Raw genomic sequence first — 18,269 nt, forward strand, 5'->3', positions numbered from 1 at the left:
TCACCAATGAATTACATAAGTATTTTTATCCCATTTTATATTTTAATTATCAAATCTCCATAACCAGTTGAATCCGCCTGACTGAGATTTACAAGGTGACCATAGCTTGCTTCAAACCGACAATCTCCGTGGGATCGACCTTACTCACATAAGGTTTATTACTTGGACGACCCAGTGCACTTGCTGGTTAGTTGTATCGAAATTGTGAAAAAGAATTTAAGATTGCAAACGTGCGTGCTAAGTTTTTGGCGCTGTTGCCGGGGAATGAACAATCACGATTTTGTGCACCACCCAGCCCTGGTGGCAAGCTGAGTGTCGTTTGCTACAGCTTCAAAATGCTGACATTCCATGGGAGGTGTTCCAAACGGCTTTCTATAAGAAGTATTTCCTTGAGTCTGCGAGGGAAGCAAAGGAGATGGAGCTAATGCAGCTGAAGTAAGGTTTCATGTTTGTGGCCAAGTACACTAACAATTTCGAAGAGCTTTGTAGGTTTTCTCGGGTGTGTCAGGGTGACCCGGAGACTTACGAGAGCTGGAGATGCGTTAAGTACCAAAGGGTTTGAAGGACAACATTATGACTGTTATGGCTCCTATGGATATCCGTGTCTTCTCTGATGTGTGGAAAACGATCCAACACAAAACTCACCGGCAAGTGTACCGGGTCGCATCAAGTAATAATAACTCACATGAGTGAGGTCGATCCCACAGGGATTGAAGGATTGAGCAATTTTAGTTTAGTGGTTGATTTAGTCAAGCGAATCAAATATTGGTTGAGTGGTTTGTAGTTTGCAGAAACTAAATTGCTTGAAATGTAAAGGGAGAGGGGTAAATTGCAGGAAATTAAAGAGCAAAGGAAGTAAATAAGCTGAATCTTAAAGAACAAGTAATATAAATTGCAGAAACTTAGATTGCAAGAAATGTAAATGACTGAATCTTAAAGTGCAAGTAATGTAAATTGCTTAAATCGTAAAAGGAATTGGGAATTGGGATTACAGAATTTAAACAAGAACAAGTAAATTGCAACAAGTAGAAAAGCAAAAGATGAATTGAATTGAAGTAGATTTCAAAAAGAAGAGTAAAATGCCTTGAAAATTTCAAAAACAGAAAAGCAATGCTTAATTTGCAGCAAATGTAAAAGAAGTTGAAGATCTCAGGAGTGGAAGAGACTAGATAACAAGTCTAGATCTCAAATCCTTCCTTGATCCAACAAGAACAATTGCAAAAGAAATAAAGGAAGGTAAATTGCAGAAAGAGTAGAAGAAGAAAGCAGTAAATAGAAACTGAAATTTAATTATGCAGAAGATTAAAACAAGATCTTAAGGTGAGATTGAAATAGAAGTTCTTCAATTCTTCACCCAAGATCCAAAGCAAGAAAAATAAAAGAGTGCTCAAGCAAGAACCAAGAAGAAGAGAGATCAATTCTCCTTCCAAGTTCTCAGAAATCTAAATTCAAAAGTAAAAAGCTCAAAAAATGAAAATGAAAGTTAAAAGGAAAATTCAAAGTAAAGTCTAGAGGTGTCAAAAGGTAAAAAAAAGTTCTTAATTACATCAAACTAACTCCTATTTATACACTTTCTATTCTTGGATTTCGGAATTTGGATGGGCTTTTGATTTGGTGAAGAAATAAATTAAATTGGATTTTTAATCCAATTTTCAGCCCAAGTTTTCACCTCCCAGGGGCAAGCTCAGTTGGAAAAACCAACTGAGCACTCAAGTGTTGCCATCCGTGTCATTTGGTGCATGCGTCCCAGCTTGGCCGTGTCAAATTGCGCATGACAAGCTCCCTTGTGAGCTTTTGTTGCGCCAAAGAGTGGGAGAAGGGGGGAAGGTAGTGCTCAGTTGGAAAATCCAACCGAGCTCCCCCTTGTGCAGCGCCTTGCTTGCTTCCTTGTTGCGCCAAGTTGCTGCTGGGCCGTGTCATGGTGCGCATTCAAAGCCCCCCTTTGGTGTCTTGGTCCGTGTCATGGTGTGGGGAGGATGGATGTAGTGATGCTCAGTTGGAAAAACCAACTGAGCTTTCCATGTAGCACCTTGCTTTCAGCCTCAAGGTCCCAGGTTCAAATCCTGGTGGGAGCAAGTGGAGGAAATCTTTTAAGCTAATTTCCTTGGATGAGTGGGCACTCCTCCTTATGTCTTAAAGAATTCCCAAGTTCGAAACTTGGCTCAAGTATTTAAGCTATTTCCTCTTGATTTTCCTTCCAAGCTTGGTGGCACTCCTTCCTTATGTTTCAAGGAATTCCCAAGTTCGAATCCTGGGGGAAGCATTTTAGCTATTTCTCTTGATTTTTCCTTGCAAGGAGTAGCATGTGGTTCCAAGTTCGAACTATGGAGGAGGCATTTTGGCTAATTCTTCATGATTTCTTTTGTGAGGAACGTTCCTTGCCTTCCCTTGGTCCTTGGTTCGAATCTTGGTGGCTTCACTCATGGGATTTCATCTTGAATTAATTTGGAGAGGTCCCCGATAAAGCTCACTTAGTTAACTGAGCTTTATGCCATTTCCTTGCTTTCTTTAGCGCTCAGTTAGCTAATTGAACTTAGCTTTGTACCTTGCTTTCTCTTTTCACTCCTTGTGAAGCTCAGTTTACTTTTCCAAATTAGCTTCCATTCTTCCTTGATTTTTGCCACGCTTTTTCTCTCTTGAGCACGCTTGTGGCTTCCTTTGGAACGTTTCTTATGCCACGCTTTTCTTCTTTTCTTCTTTCTTCACCTACAAGTAATCAAAACAAGCAATCAAAGTATCACAAAATTCACAAGGTTTATAAATCAATTAATTATCAATTAAATTTAGCTTAAACCTCATGATTTTGCATTAATTACATGGTGGTTGTTTGGTTTAACGAAGTCATGCATTTTCATTCTAAATCACTTACTTAGAATGCAAAAAAGTGCATAAAACCTAATAAAAATGAAGAAAAAGGCTAGTGAAACTAGGCTAAGATGACTTGTCATCACAACACCAAACTTAAAACTTGCTTGTCCCCAAGCAAGCACTTAAACATAAGAGAAGATAGAATGAAATAGATAGGTATGCATGTCCTTATTAGGCAAATAGTTGAATTTTGTTTATGGGGTTTTATGCAGATCAAAAATAGCTCATTTATTACTTGCTGTCAAAACAAACAATGTTTCCTTAAAGGTTCACTAAGGTTGCTGCTATGATTCCTTGTCTTTTTGCTTATTTCCCTTGTAAGCTTTTTCTCTTTTTTTTTTCTTTCTTTTGCATTTCAGAGTTTATTACTTATTAAAGGCTTGGTGGCAAATGTTGTAGTGGCCTTTGGCTTATTTTCACTCAACATTTCTTCACCACAGACACATGGCTCACCTTTTTCTTCCTAGGATCATTGATGCCTAGCATCTCTTTGGATCACTAAATGTTTTGTAGCTAGGTTGCTCTTTATTGCGGACTTTCAGTTGACAATCCCAAATCAGTTGATCTAAGTTGCCAAGTTTTAAGATACTCCTTAGAACCTACTTGTCCAAGCATATCCTAGTACACAAACACCACAGGCATATGTCCTAGGGTCCAAGCTATTGGTGTCTAGCCTTATTGTTTGTTTCTTTGCCAACTTTTGGCTTTTCTTCTTTTTTTTTTTCTTTCTGTTTTGGTTTATTTTCAGGGGGCTTTCATTAATTGAAGGATCATAGCAGCAAACTAGCTTAAGCTTCAAGAAACAAGTCATTCTACAACATTTATTCCATGATCTAATAGTTGAATCAAACACACACCACCACTAACTTCATTCTAACTTTTGCAACATTGAACAATTACTTTTCTAAGTCAAACATCTTTCTTTTATTCAAACAGCAAGGGAGACAAGACAAAGTGTTCAAGCTGATGAGTGATGACATTTATTATGCAGATATTTTATTCTTAACTAACCACTAATTTAAACAAAAGAAATAGTAAAACATGAAGCAATTGGAGGTATGTCATGTTTCAGACATGCATCTTCCTTATTTAAGTAAAAGCAAGAAAAGGAGCTTCACCACCTCTATTTGTCAGGCATTTCCATTCTTTTGGATTTGCTGGATTCTCCCTTGTTCTTCTTCCTTTTCCCAAGCTTGGAGTAGTCACGAACTTCTTCACTAGGGCACCTTCTGTCCCAGATGGGATCTATGAGACCTGTGAGCCCAGCTGTCTCCAATCTTTTATACATCATTGCTGTATAATGCTTGGTCTTTGCTTTCTGTTGGTCTCTTAAATCTTGGCACAGCTTAAATGGTTTGATTTGTGAATTTAATCCTGGCATGCAGCGGATTAAATACTCCAACTTTGCTTGTGTATCTTCATAATGCTCTATTTGCTGCACTTGTCTAGTTTCTCCAATGGTATGATGAACATTCTTTCACTGATACAAGTTGTGAGTATATTCCCCATACTTAGCTTGGGTCAGGAACATCTTATCATATGACTCTTGAAGTCCTGTTGTTAGTTCCCTTTGTCCCTCAAGAACTTTAGCTTGAAGTTCTTATTGTTGGGCCATTGATTGTTGCTGCCAGCTCTCCAATCTTTCCTCCATTCTGTGTTGCCAAGCTTCATTTTGCTCCCTGTCCTTCGAATATTGTTCCCGGTGCTCTAGATATTGCTCTTGTTGCTGCAGATAGAGTTCCTGTTGCCTTGAATACTGCTCTTGTGCTTTCACATTCTGTTGTGATATTTCATCAAGAACTTCCTGCAATTGACTCATATCTATGATACCCTGAGCTTGTTCGTCCCTCCTATGTGACCTTCTTCTTCTATGAGTTCTTTCTTCTTCTTGATCTTCCTCCTCCTCTTCATTAAGGCCTTCCATTTTTCTCTTTGTGATTCCTCTGGTTCCTTTCAGCTTCTCTGTATCTTCATCCTCGAAGAGCACTCCAGCTCTGTTACACAATCTCAGGATCGTGCTTGGGTGCCCAAGCCTACCCGATTTGTTTGTGTCTTCAACCATCTCCTGGATGCTATCTGCTATGAGTTGGGCAAGGTCGATTTCCCCACCATGTAGGATGCAGTATGTCAGGAGAGCTCTCTTGATTATGACTGATGAGGTATTCGTAGTGGGGAGTATTGATCCCCTTACCACCTCATACCACCCCTTTACCTCAGGTCTGAGATCAAGTTTCTTCAGACAACTCGGGGTTCCCTATGAGTCTCTTTCCCAGTCTCTTCCTTCAATGCATAATCCCTCCAATATTTCATCAGGATCATTATCACCACGCAGTCTGTCTTCATAGCTAAGCTCATCATAAGTTATGGTTCTCAACTTTAGAGCTCTTGTGATTGATGGTGGGCTAAAGTCCACTTCAACACCTCTGACATAGCTTTTGTACGATGGGCTATTTTCGTTCTTCTTAACCGCATTGGCGTAGAACTCCCTTATCATCACAGCACTAATATCAGTGAGAGGACGGCATAGAAGATCCCATCTTCTTTCCTTGGTGATTTGTCGCATAATGGGGTATTCTCCCTCCCTTAGTTCGAACCCCATTTCAGGGATGACAATCTTTGTTTTCATGATTCTATTGTATCTTGCTTCATGAAATTGGGATTTGAACCTTTTTGTGTCATAGGATGGAGGCTCTGTCACCATTAGTTCCTTTCCTGGTCTTCTCCTTGATCTTGAAGAGGCCATTGAATATGTGTGCGAAAGAGATAGTTGGGGTTGTGTTTGGAGTTATGTTCGGTTTTATTGTGAAGAGAAGAAGGAAATTGTGTGCTTTGAGTGAGAGTGGTCTGTATGAAAGTGTTCTTTATGATGTGTTGGAGGCTATTTATGGACAAGGTTTTCAAGTTTCCCAACAAGATCACAAGAGAGGATTGTATTCGGTTATGATGATGAAGGGTGAGGATTGAGTTGAATAGTATAGAAATTCGTGAAATGAATGGCCTGCATGTATTGTTGAGACTTGACAAGGATTCTCTTCTTATTGGTTGCTTGCTTTTTCGGTGTCCAATGGTGCATGCATGCAAATTTTGCTTTCCAAGATTGGCACACCTCTCTAGGCACATGTGATCCTTCTCTTGACTTGTCATAACCGTTCCTTCCTCTTGTCTTTTTCCTCAAAGCTTTTTTTTCTAATTAAATCAAAATGAAATGCTTCAGAACTTATTTAAAGCACGGTGGTCAAGTGGTATATGCTTACATTCTATATTATGGTCCTTAGTTGTGAAAGATCAATTGTGTCCCTGAACTAAAGTTTGGTGAACACCAAACTTGTTTCTTGCTCAGTGATTAGAATAAACGCTTGTTACAATTGATACTTTCACCATAAGTGCCAATTTATCTCTTAGCATAAATTTCTAAAACTAAACAATGTATGATCCATCTTTGCATGATTTTGCTTTTCTGAACAAAAGTAAAATTTTTTTTTCTCAAAATTCATACACAAGCAGACATCAAACTTAATGTTTGGTCATATACTTCACCAAAATGACTAAGCATATGATCTAAGAATGCTTGAAATGTTAACTTTTGTGTGCTGTCAAGCACACCAAACTTAGAAGTCTGGCATGTACTTCAAAGCAGTGTATGCATCTGTCAAGGGTGTCCAGACAAATTCAAAATCATGCTAAAGTGATCACACTTTATTGAATTTAAAAGCAAGCAAGAATCATAAATCATGGGTTGCCTCCCATGAAGCGCTCGTTTATTGTCATTAGCTTGACATTGACCCCCTCTTTTATGGTGGTTGATGACTGTAGTGCCTCAACTTGTCCCCTCTGATCATGAGCTTCTTCTTGGTTCCTTGGTGCTCTATTTCAGCATGTTCTAGTGATAATATTTTGCTCACAGTATAGTAATCATCAGTCTGTTGGTCTGCTCCCAGTTGTTGATAGACTAATTGCACTTTGTCACCTTTGGAGAGCCCTTCTGTTGGAATTTTTTTGTTCTTCCAACCCTTTTTGATTCTGTTTTTGTTTTTCTTCCCTCCTTTTGTTGACCCTTCTTCTTTGACAACAGGCTTCCTTTTGAAATTCCTTTTCTTAGTTGCCAATACTACAATGTCCTCTTGAGCTTCTTCATTATTTTGCACAGTCTCTTTCTCTTTTTGACCTGCTGTATCATCTATCTCTTGCTTGGGAGGGCAGTTGTTGTTTGTCTTGTTGATTTCCTCCTTCCACTGCAGATTCTCCTTGTCTGTTTCTGTACCATCCTTCTTTCCATTACTACTCTGTGTTTCTGGCAGTACACTCAGAGTGATACTTTCATCATGGATCCTGAGGGTTAATTCTCCTTACTCTATGTCTATGATGGCCCTAGCAGTGGCCAAGAACGGTCTTCCCAGTATAATGGAGTCGCCCTCATCCTGATTCGAATCTAGGATCACAAAATCTGTAGGGAAGATGAATCTGTCTACCTTGACTAGAAGGTTCTCAATTATACCCCTGGGACATATCACTGATTTGTCCACCAATTCTAGAGACATCTGTACTGGTTTCACCTCTTTTATGCTTAGCCTTTTCACTAGAGAGGCAGGCATTAGATTGATACTAGCTCCTAAGTCACACATCGCCTTGTTGATGGTCATACTGCCAATGGCGCAGGGTAGAAAGAAACTCCCAGGGTCCTCGAGTTTGGGAGGAAGTCCCTTCTGGATTAGTGCTCTGCATTCCTCAATAAGCAGTACAGTTTCATTAACTTGCCAACTCCTTTTCTTGTTGATAAGTTCCTTCAAGAACTTTGCATACAGGGGCATTTGCTCAAGTGCTTCAGCTAAGGGAATATTGATCTCTAACTTCTTGAAGATTTCAAGAAATTTTGGGAAGTGTTGATCCTTAGTCTCCTTGTTGAACCTTTGAGGATATGGCAAGGGTGGAGTGAAGTTCATTCCCTGCCTTTGGTCCTTAGTTGGCTCTTCAATTACTTCCTTTCCCTTTCTTGATTTTTATGGTTGATCTTCTTTTTCTTGAGCTTGATTCTGAGTTTGCTTGCTTGCTGTCTCCTCCTTGTCATTGACTTTCTCTTCTTCAGCTTGTTTCTTGTCACTTTCCTTTGGCTTCTTGGTTGCTTCTTCATTTTTCACCAGGACTTTTCCACTCCTTAGTTGTATTGCCTTGCACTCCTCTTTTGGATTGGGAATGGTGTCACTTGGTAGTGAGCTTGATGGCCTTTCAATGGCAATCTGCTTGGAGAGTTGTCCAATTTGCCTTTCCATATTTTTCATAGAGGCTTCCTGGTTCCTCAATGTCATCTCCTGATTTTTCATCATCTTTTCCATTAATAGCTCCAGGTTGTTAATCCTTTGAGAATCTTGTGAGATTGGTTGATTGTGGGGTGTTGAGGGTTGAGGGTAAGTGTTTTGATTTGAGGTTTGATTATTGGATGGGTAATGGTTGGAGTTGGGGTAGTTGTTTTGGGGTTTTCTGTAAGGGTTTTGGTTAGTTTGCTGCTGGTTGTGGTTTTGGTTGTTTCTTGAAGTATTTTAATTTGAGTTTCTCTGCCATGGTTGTTGATTCTGGTTGTGATTGTCTCCCCACCTAAGGTTTGGGTGGTTCTTCCAAGAAGGGTTGTAAGTATCACCATAGACTTCATTTGGCCCAGAATTTTGGTTGTGCATGTACTGGACTTGTTCTTGCTGTTGCTCCTCTTGAGTTTCTTCATTTTGCCCCCATGTGGATGATGGTTGGCTTGTGTTAACTGCTGCAACTTGGAGGCTATCAATCCTCTTGGCCATTTGCTCAAATTGTTGTTGAATTTGCTGCTGCATCATTTTGTTTTGAGCCAAGATTGAGTCCACTCCTTCCAGCTCCATCACTCCTTTCCTTTGTGATGGTTGGCGTTGCCTTTGGTGAGCAAAGAAATACTGATTGTTGGCTACCATATCAATGAGATTTTGGGCTTCCTCTGCCGTTTTCATTAATTGTAAAGAACCTCCTGCTGAATAATCCAAAGCCTCTTGAGATTTCAGTGTCAAGCCTTCATAGAAATTCTGCAATCTGTCCCACTCACTGAACATTTCCGGTGGACACTTCCTGATTAGAGCTTTGTATCGTTCCCATGCTTCATACAAGGGTTCAGTATCCATTTGAGTGAATGTTTGCACTTTAGTCTTCAATCTAATAACTCTTTGAGGTGGGTAAAACTTGGCAAGGAACTTGGTTACTAGATCATCCCAATTGTTGATGCTGTCTCTTGGGAAGGATTCCAACCATTGAGTGGCTTTGTCTCTGAAAGAAAATGGAAATAGCAGTAGCTTGTAACTGTCAGGGTGCACACCATTGGTTTTGACAGTGTCACAAATCCTCAAGAAGGTGGACAAGTGTTGGTTAGGGTCTTCAAGTGGTCCTCCTCCATAAGAACAATTATTTTGAACCAAGGTGATGAGTTGTGGCTTTAGTTCAAAGTTATTTGTATTAACATTTGGGGTAAGAGTGCTACTCCCACAATGTCTAGGATCTGCACATGTGTAGGAAGCCAAAACTCTTCTCTGTGGTGGATTATTGTTGTTATTGGCTGCTCCTTCAGCTCCATTTGGTGGATTTGTTAGGTGTTCCTCTATATCCTGGAATTCTTCTTCTGATTCCTCTTCTCTAACAATGTTTTTCCCTCTTTCAGCTCTTCTTAATCTTCTGAGGGTTCTTTCGTCTTGTTCACAAAAAGTGGGTGTAATTCTCCTTGTACCTGACATACAACCAAAGCATAAGAATCACACAACACCAAAAAGGCAATAACACTTCAATCCATGGCTGAAGTGAAATGTTAGTTGGCTTAAGCAAAGATTCAAATAGTTAGTGTGTTAGTTAAAAATTAAAGAAATAGAAAATAAAAAGTGCTTGATCTAGATCTCCACTTCACTTAATCATTGTCAATCTAATTCAATCCCCGGCAATGGCGCCAAAAACTTGATGTGTGGAAAACGATCCAACACAAAACTCACCGGCAAGTGTACCGGGTCGCATCAAGTAATAATAACTCACATGAGTGAGGTCGATCCTACAGGGATTGAAGGATTGAGCAATTTTAGTTTAGTGGTTGATTTAGTCAAGCAAATCAAATATTGGTTGAGTGGTTTGTAGTTTGCAGAAACTAAATTGCTTGAAATGTAAAGGGAGAGGGGTAAATTGCAGGAAATTAAAGAGCAAAGGAAGTAAATAAGCTGAATCTTAAAGAACAAGTAATATAAATTGCAGAAACTTAGATTGCAAGAAATGTAAATGACTGAATCTTAAAGTGCAAGTAATGTAAATTGCTTAAATCGTAAAAGGAATTGGGAATTGGGATTGCAGAATTTAAACAAGAACAAGTAAATTGCAACAAGTAGAAAAGCAAAAGATGAATTGAATTGAAGTAGATTTCAAATAGAAGAGTAAAATGCCTTGAAGATTTCAAAAACAGAAAAGCAATGCTTAATTTGTAGCAAATGTAAAAGAAGTTGAAGATCTCAGGAGTGGAAGAGACTAGATAACAAGTCTAGATCTCAAATCCTTCCTTGATCCAATAAGAACAATTGCAAAAGAAATAAAGGAAGGTAAATTGCAGAAAGAGTAGAAGAAGAAAGCAGTAAATAGAAACTAAAATTCAATTATGCAGAAGATTAAAACAAGATCTCAAGGTGAGATTGAAACAGAAGTTCTTTAATTCTCCACCCAAGATCCAAAGCAAGAAAAATAAAAGAGTGCTCAAGCAAGAACCAAGAAGAAGAGAGATCAATTCTCATTCCAAGTTCTCAGAAATCTAAATTCAAAAGTAAAAAGCTCAAAAAATGAAAATGAAAGTTAAAAGGAAAATTCAAAGTAAAGTCTAGAGGTGTCAAAAGGTAAAAAAAAAGTTCTTAATTACATCAAACTAACTCCTATTTATACACTTTCTATTCTTGAATTTTGGAATTTGGATGGGCTTTTGATTTGGTGAAGAAATGAATTAAATTGGATTTTTAATCCAATTCTCAGCCCAAGTTTTCACCTCCCAGGGGCAAGCTCAGTTGGAAAAACCAACTGAGCACTCAAGTGTTGCCATCCGTGTCATTTGGTGCGTGCGTCCCAGCTTAGCCGTGTCAAATTGTGCATGACAAGCTCCCTTGTGAGCTTTTGTTGCGCCAAAGAGTGGGAGAAGGGGGGAAGGTAGTGCTCAGTTGGAAAATCCAACTGAGCTCCCCCTTGTGCAGCGCCTTGCTTGCTTCCTTGTTGCGCCAAGTTGCTGCTGGGCCATGTCATGGTGCGCATTCAAAGCCCCTCTTGGTGTCTTGGTCCGTGTCATGGTGTGGGGAGGATGGATGTAGTGATGCTCAGTTGGAAAAACCAACTGAGCTTTCCATGTAGCACCTTGCTTTCAGCCTCAAGGTCCCAGGTTCAAATCCTAGTGGGAGCAAGTGGAGGAAATCTTTTAAGCTAATTTCCTTGGATGAGTGGGCACTCCTCCTTATGTTTTAAAGAATTCCCAAGTTCGAAACTTGGCTCAAGCATTTAAGCTATTTCCTCTTGATTTTCCTTGCAAGCTTGGTGGCACTCCTTCCTTATGTTTCAAGGAATTCCCAAGTTCGAATCTTGGGGGAAGCATTTTAGCTATTTCTCTTGATTTTTCCTTGCAAGGAGTAGCGTGTGGTTCCAAGTTCGAACCATGGAGGAGGCATTTTGGCTAATTCTTCATGATTTCTTTTGTGAGGAACGTTCCTTGCCTTCCCTTGGTCCTTGGTTCAAATCTTGGTGGCTTCACTCATGGGATTTCATCTTGAATTAATTTGGAGAGGTCCACAATAAAGCTCACTTAGTTAACTGAGCTTTATGCCATTTCCTTGCTTTCTTTAGTGCTCAGTTAACTAATTGAACTTAGCTTTGTACCTTGCTTTCTCCTTTCACTCCTTGTGAAGCTCAGTTTACTTTTCCAACTTAGCTTCCATTCTTCCTTGATTTTTGCCACGCTTTTTCTCTCTTGGGCACGCTTGTGGCTTCCTTTGGAACGTTTCTTATGCCACGCTTTTCTTCTTTTCTTCTTTCTTCACCTATAAGTAATCAAAACAACCAATCAAAGTATCACAAAATTCACAAGGTTTATAAATCAATTAATTATCAATTAAATTTAGCTTAAACCTCATGATTTTGCATTAATTACATGGTGGTTGTTTGATTTAAAGAAGTCATGCATTTTCATTCCAAATCACTTACTTAGAATGCAAGAAAGTGCATAAAACCTAATAAAAACAAAGAAAAAGGCTAGTGTAACTAGGCTAAGATGACTTGTCATCATTCTCCGACTTCGTAAATAAGGCTAGAGTAGTGGAGGAGTATGCCAAGACCGTGGCAGCATCTAAGGACACTCATGGATGGAGCTCTAGTTAGGGGCATGGCAAGTACCTTCATCCGAGAGGACAAAGCTTCAAGAGAGGAGGATATGCACTTCAAGGTCAAGGAGGCTTCAGAAAGAACACACATGACCAGATTCAGCGTGGCAAAGGGAGAGAAAATCAGAGTAAGGGTTCTTCGGATTTAGCTTGTGATCGTTGTGGACGTTTTCATCCATATGACTCTTGCAAGATTGGTATAGGTGGGTGCTTCAACTGTGGCCTGCCTGGTCATTTTGCGAGGGATTGCACTCGTGGGAGGAATCAGAATGCGGGTCAGAGTCAGCATCAAGGTCGGGTCTTTGCTGTGAATGCTAAAGATGCTTCTAAGATGGATCCGTTGATGAGAGGTATATGTCTAATTGGTGATAAATCCTTAGTTGTATTATATGATACTGGAGCTTCGCGTTTGTTTATTTCGTTTGCTAAAGTTGAGGAATTAGGCTTGAAAGTGTCAGAATTATCTTTTGATCTGCATGTACATACTCCGCATCAAACAGTTATGACTAGGTCAGGTTGTAGACAAGTAGGTTTTAAGCTTGAGGGTAGAGAGTTTGTGCATGATTGATCTGTTTACCAATGGTAGGTCTTGAAATGATTTTGGGGTTTGATTAGTTGTCGAAGAACCGGGTTTTGTTGGATTGTTTTGAACGGATAATTCAGTTTATGCCGGACGGAGAAAAGGGAGTTGGTAGCTACGGGGTATTACCTGAACTCTATAATGGTGCATTGTGGTAGGGAGGAATGTTAGGGTTATATTCTGTTTGCTGCTAATGAGTTGGGTGATGCCCATAACTTAGATCAGATACCGATGGTTAGAGATTTTCCAGAAGTATTCCCAGAAGATATCCCTGAGTTCCCACCTCAGAGGGAAATTGAATTTGCAATCGAATTGGTGCCGGGAGCCGGGCCAGTGTCGATTGTGCTGTATAGAATGGTTCCGATAGAGCTGGCAGAGTTAAAGACTCAGTTGGAAGAGCTTCTGAATAAGAGATTCATTTGACCGAGTGTATCACCGTGGGGAGCGCCAATTTTATTGGTGAAGAAGAAAGATGCGGGAATGCGTTTGTGCATGGATTACCGACAGTTGAACAAGGTGACTGTGAAGAACAAGTACCCGCTGCCAAGAATAGATTACTTGATGGATCAATTGCAAGGAGCTGGAGTGTTTTCCATGATTGATTTTAGATCCGGTTACCATCAGATAAGGGTGAAGGAGGATGATATTCCTAAGACTGCATTTAGAACACGCTATGGACACCACGAGTTTGCGGTAATGTCCTTTGGGTTAATGAATGCACCTGCTGTTTTCATGGATTACATGAACGGAGTCTTTCGTCCCTTTTTGGACAAATTCGTGGTGGTTTTCGTAGATGACATCTTGGTTTACTCTAAGACGGCAAGAGAGCATGGGGAACACTTGAGGATTGTGTTGCAAATCTTGAAGGAGCGGAAGTTTTACGCTAAGTTGTCAAAGTGCGAGTTCAGGAAGGAGGAAGTAAAGTTCTTAGGCCACGTGGTGAGTAAAGGAGGAATAGCGGTGGATCCTTCTAAGGTAGAAGCGGTGATGGAATGGGAAAGACCGACGACTATGACGGAAGTCAGGAGCTTTTTGGGTTTAGCCGGATATTACCAGAGATTTATCGAAGGATTTTCCCAGATTGCGCTACCAATGACAAAGTTGACAAGAAAGAAGTGCCATTCGTGTGGACGTCAGAGTGCGAAGAGAATTTTCAAACGTTAAAGCAGAGATTAACTTCAGCACCTGTTTTGATCTTGCTGGAACCGCATGAACTGTTTGAAGTGTATTGTGACGCTTCCTTGAAGGGTTTGGGTTGCGTGTGGATGCAACACCGAAATGTGGTGGCTTACGCCTCGCGTCAGCTGAGACCGCATGAGGTAAATTACCCCACTCATGACTTGGAATTAGTGGCGATTATGTTTGCATTGAAGATTTGGAGACACCACTTGTATGGAGTAAGGTTTAGCGTCTTTTCTGATCATAAGAGTCTCAAGTATATATTTGATCAGAAGGAGCTAAATATGCGCCAGAGAAGATGGATGGAATTGCTTAAAGATTATGATTTCGAGTTGAGTTATCACCCTGGAAAGGCAAACGTGGTAGCAGACGCTCTGAGTCGGAAATCTTTAACAATTGCTTGAATGAGGATTAAGGAAGAGGAGCTAGTAGATAAGTTTGTAGATCTTAAGCTGGATATTGGTAAAGTTGCCGGAAGAGCTTATTTGAACCAACTACAAATCTCAAGCATGTTTAAATCAGAAATACAAAGGGCTCAGCAAGATGAGCAGAAGCTTCAACAATTGTTCTAACCAGTTGGTGATAAGAGGCGCGAAGAATTCACTAAGGATGATGGAGGGTTATGGAGATACAAGGGAAGAATTTTCATACCGGATGTTGGGAGTTTGAGGTGAGACTTGCTCTCGGAGGCTCACAACAGTGGGTTTTCTATTCATCCCGGAAGCATGAAGATGTATTATGACTTGAAGAGGATGTTCTGGTGGCCTGGGATGAAAGGTGATGTAGCAACCGTGGTATCCAAATGTTTGAATTGTCAGAAAGTGAAGATAGAGCATCAGAAACCGTCAGGAATGCTACAACCACTTGAGATTCCTTAGTGGAAGTGGGAAGGAATTGCGATGGATTTTGTGACTGGTTTACCGAGGACTATGTCGGGATTTGATGCGATTTGGGTGATCGTGGATCGCTTAACCAAATTCGCTCATTTTCTGCCTATCAGAGTAAACTGTTCTATGGAAGAGTTAGCGAGATTGTACATCAAGGAGATAGTAAGGTTGCATGGTGTTCCGTCAAGCATAGTATCAGACCGTGATCCCCGATTCACTTCAAGGTTTTGGGGAGCCTTCCAAAGGGCTTTCGGTACGAAGCTATGTCTCAGTACCGCATATCATCCACAAACTGGTGGACAATTGGAAAGGACTATTCAGATGTTGGAAAATATGCTAAGAGCATGTGTGTTGGATCAACCCGGGAGTTGGGATCGTTACATGCCATTGGTGGAGTTTGCATACAACAATAGCTTTCATGCGATCATTTGGATGGCTCTGTATGAGGCCTTATATGGACGAAAGTGCCAGTCTCCACTTTGTTGGTATGGATCTGGTGAAGCAAGTGTATTGGGTCCAGATGTGGTAGCAAAGACTACTGAGAAGATTAAGAGAACACGAGAAAGGATTTTGACTGCTCATAGCCGACAAAAGAGTTATGCGGATCAGAGAAGGAAACCGTTAGAGTTTGAAGTAGGAGAACACGTATTCCTTAGGGTTACACCGACAACTGGGATTGGAAGAGCAATCAAGACTAAGAAGTTGAACCCAAGATACATAGGACCGTTTGAGATTCTAAAGAGATTTGGGCCGGTGGCGTATCAAGTCGCTTTGCCACCTCAGCTGTCTAACTTACATGACGTATTCCACGTGTACTTTAAAGACTATATAGCAGAGCTTTGTAGGTTATTCTCCCCTGAAGTCTTGAGACTCTGCTGAGGATTTTACAACCAAATCTTAATTTAGAAATGAAGGATTTTGAGTCTTTCAAAGAGATTTTGAATTTGGCATGGTTTTGTGATTGTTTGGAAGTGTTGGAAAGACGTGGAAAGTGGCTCCGTTTTGAAAAGTGATTCTTGGCAAGATGTGAATTGAATATGGTTGTTATTTAAAAGTAAATGGGCCAAGAATGATTTTGAAGTAAGATATTGAGCCTGATTGATGTGTCGAAAATGTTTTTTGAAAATCCACTGGACTACTGTTTTATATTGAGATTATGAGACGCTATGCGCCCGGCAGGGGCCGAGGTTAGATCCCGTCTGTTGAGGTAGCGGTGGCGGCGTAAGGGCGGTGGTTCATCCTGCTTGCGCTTAGATGTGAGGTCGGTGGCAATAGATCCCGCTCGCATCCCTTCGGATCATCAGAGCGTACAGGCGCAAAACCCTGGATAGTGATCCAAGCACTATATCTCGGGGGTTCCTACACCATGATTCCGAAGGGCAACATCTCCATGGAGATGTGTCGGGTTGGCAGTTGAACCGACAATATGATATCACAGCCAGTAGGGCAGACATTCATCATTTGCATTTATGTGACATTGTTTGGGTGTGCATATTGTAACTGGTTTGCCTATGTGAATTCTTATGTTAATTGCTAACTGCTATATTTGTTGTAAATCCCCTAAGATAGATTACCTGGTTTACTGAAGTTAATGTTGGTATATTATGCTTATTTGTTTTATAATGCCTTAAGCTTAAATCTTGTGATGGATATGGAGCTTAGGATTGCCTTTGGCATCCCGGGGTCTTATATCCTACATCACTGGGCACTGTTACCATACTGAGAACCTCCGGTTCTCATACCATATCTTTGTTGTGTTTTTTAGATGCAGGTCGCAACCCACCTCGGTGAGTTGCTTTGGATGGTGACAGGAGTGGAGGGTCTTGGATTCTTTTGGAGTCTTTTGTTATCTATTTATACATCTCTCTTTTGTATTTTGTTTAGCCTAGAGGCTTGTATTATGAGAGAGAAACTTGTATAAGCTGTTTTAAAGCTGTCAAGTTTCTATATGGTCTGTATATGGCTAGCCGGCTTAAACTCCGCGAGTCGTGGCTAGTTTTACAAGGATCTGTGCACTCGCACAACCTGTGCCAGTACCTCCAACAGGCTGACCTTCCCGATGTGTGCGTCCACACAGGCCTGTGTGTCCGCACAGGTTGAAGTTTTTTCCTTAGATGTGTGCGCGCACAAGCTGTGCTGACGCTGCGAACAGAAGGCACTTCCCTGCCTGTGCGTACGCACAGACGTGTACATCCGCACAGGTTGAAATATTTGTAGGGTGTGCGTCCGCACGAGGGTGTGCACCCGCACACATCAGAAATCATGAAATTCTGCAACATTGCAGAATTTTAGATTTTTAACACCAACTTTGAAGGATCATAACTTCCTCTACAAAATTCCAATTTTCACAAATTTTATATCGATTTAAAGAGTTTTCAAAGATCTTTAATTATAAACAAATTTCAATAAATTTCAAAAACTGAGGCAAAAGTTATGATCGAACAAAGTTCACCAAAAGCTCAACTTTACCAAACTTCACAACTTACCCAATTTATTACCATACACATTCCAACCTTTACCATACCATTCCAAACCCCCTTCTCTCATCAGAATTTACCTTTTGTATCATATCACAACAATCATACCACAATTTCTTTCACCTTTCATTATTCTCAACTTCATTTATCACATATACATAACATATCCACCAACCATCATCATCTCATTACCAATTCTCATCACCAACTCAACCAAGATTCATATTCATAATTAACAATACTCATGCATCTAATCCATCACATTTCAACTTCATCATGTAATCACAACGACACATCAATACATTATACCTCATCAACACAAACAATCAACAACAACATACAATTTCCAAACCTATCCTATAGGTCACTAGCCTAAGTGTCCATGAATATTATATACTACATAGAGGAAACCGAAACCATACCTTGGCCGATTCCCCTTTATGCACCCAAATTCCAACTTAGCACAAACAAGCTTCCAAGAGCTCCCAAAGCCACAATTATCCAACTATATACATATAAATCACCTCAAATCAACCTAGGGTTCTAATTATACATAAATTCACAAATGTTTAGTGGCTCTTACCTTCTCCCACAGATTTACTAGCAAGAATCCAAGGCTAAGCAAGGATTAGAGCAAACTTAAACACCAAGAATCACAAAAACTCATTTAGGCACAAACCCTATAAACCCGAAATTTTGAGGAGAGAAACTGAGAAGAATTCAAAGAGCACTATAGAGCTCTTCACAAGGAACGCGTAGCCGCTGACGGCACGCAAATCGGAGCACCGTAGCTCAAGATATTAGCTAAAGAAAAAGGAGGTGAATAGTGTTTCTTCTTCCTCTCCTCCCCTTTCTCTTTTCAGCATGAGTGTTGTGTTTGTGTGTGTGT

This window comes from Arachis hypogaea, chromosome 13 (assembly GCF_003086295.3).
Source record: "Arachis hypogaea cultivar Tifrunner chromosome 13, arahy.Tifrunner.gnm2.J5K5, whole genome shotgun sequence".
Taxonomy (NCBI): Eukaryota; Viridiplantae; Streptophyta; class Magnoliopsida; order Fabales; family Fabaceae; genus Arachis; species Arachis hypogaea.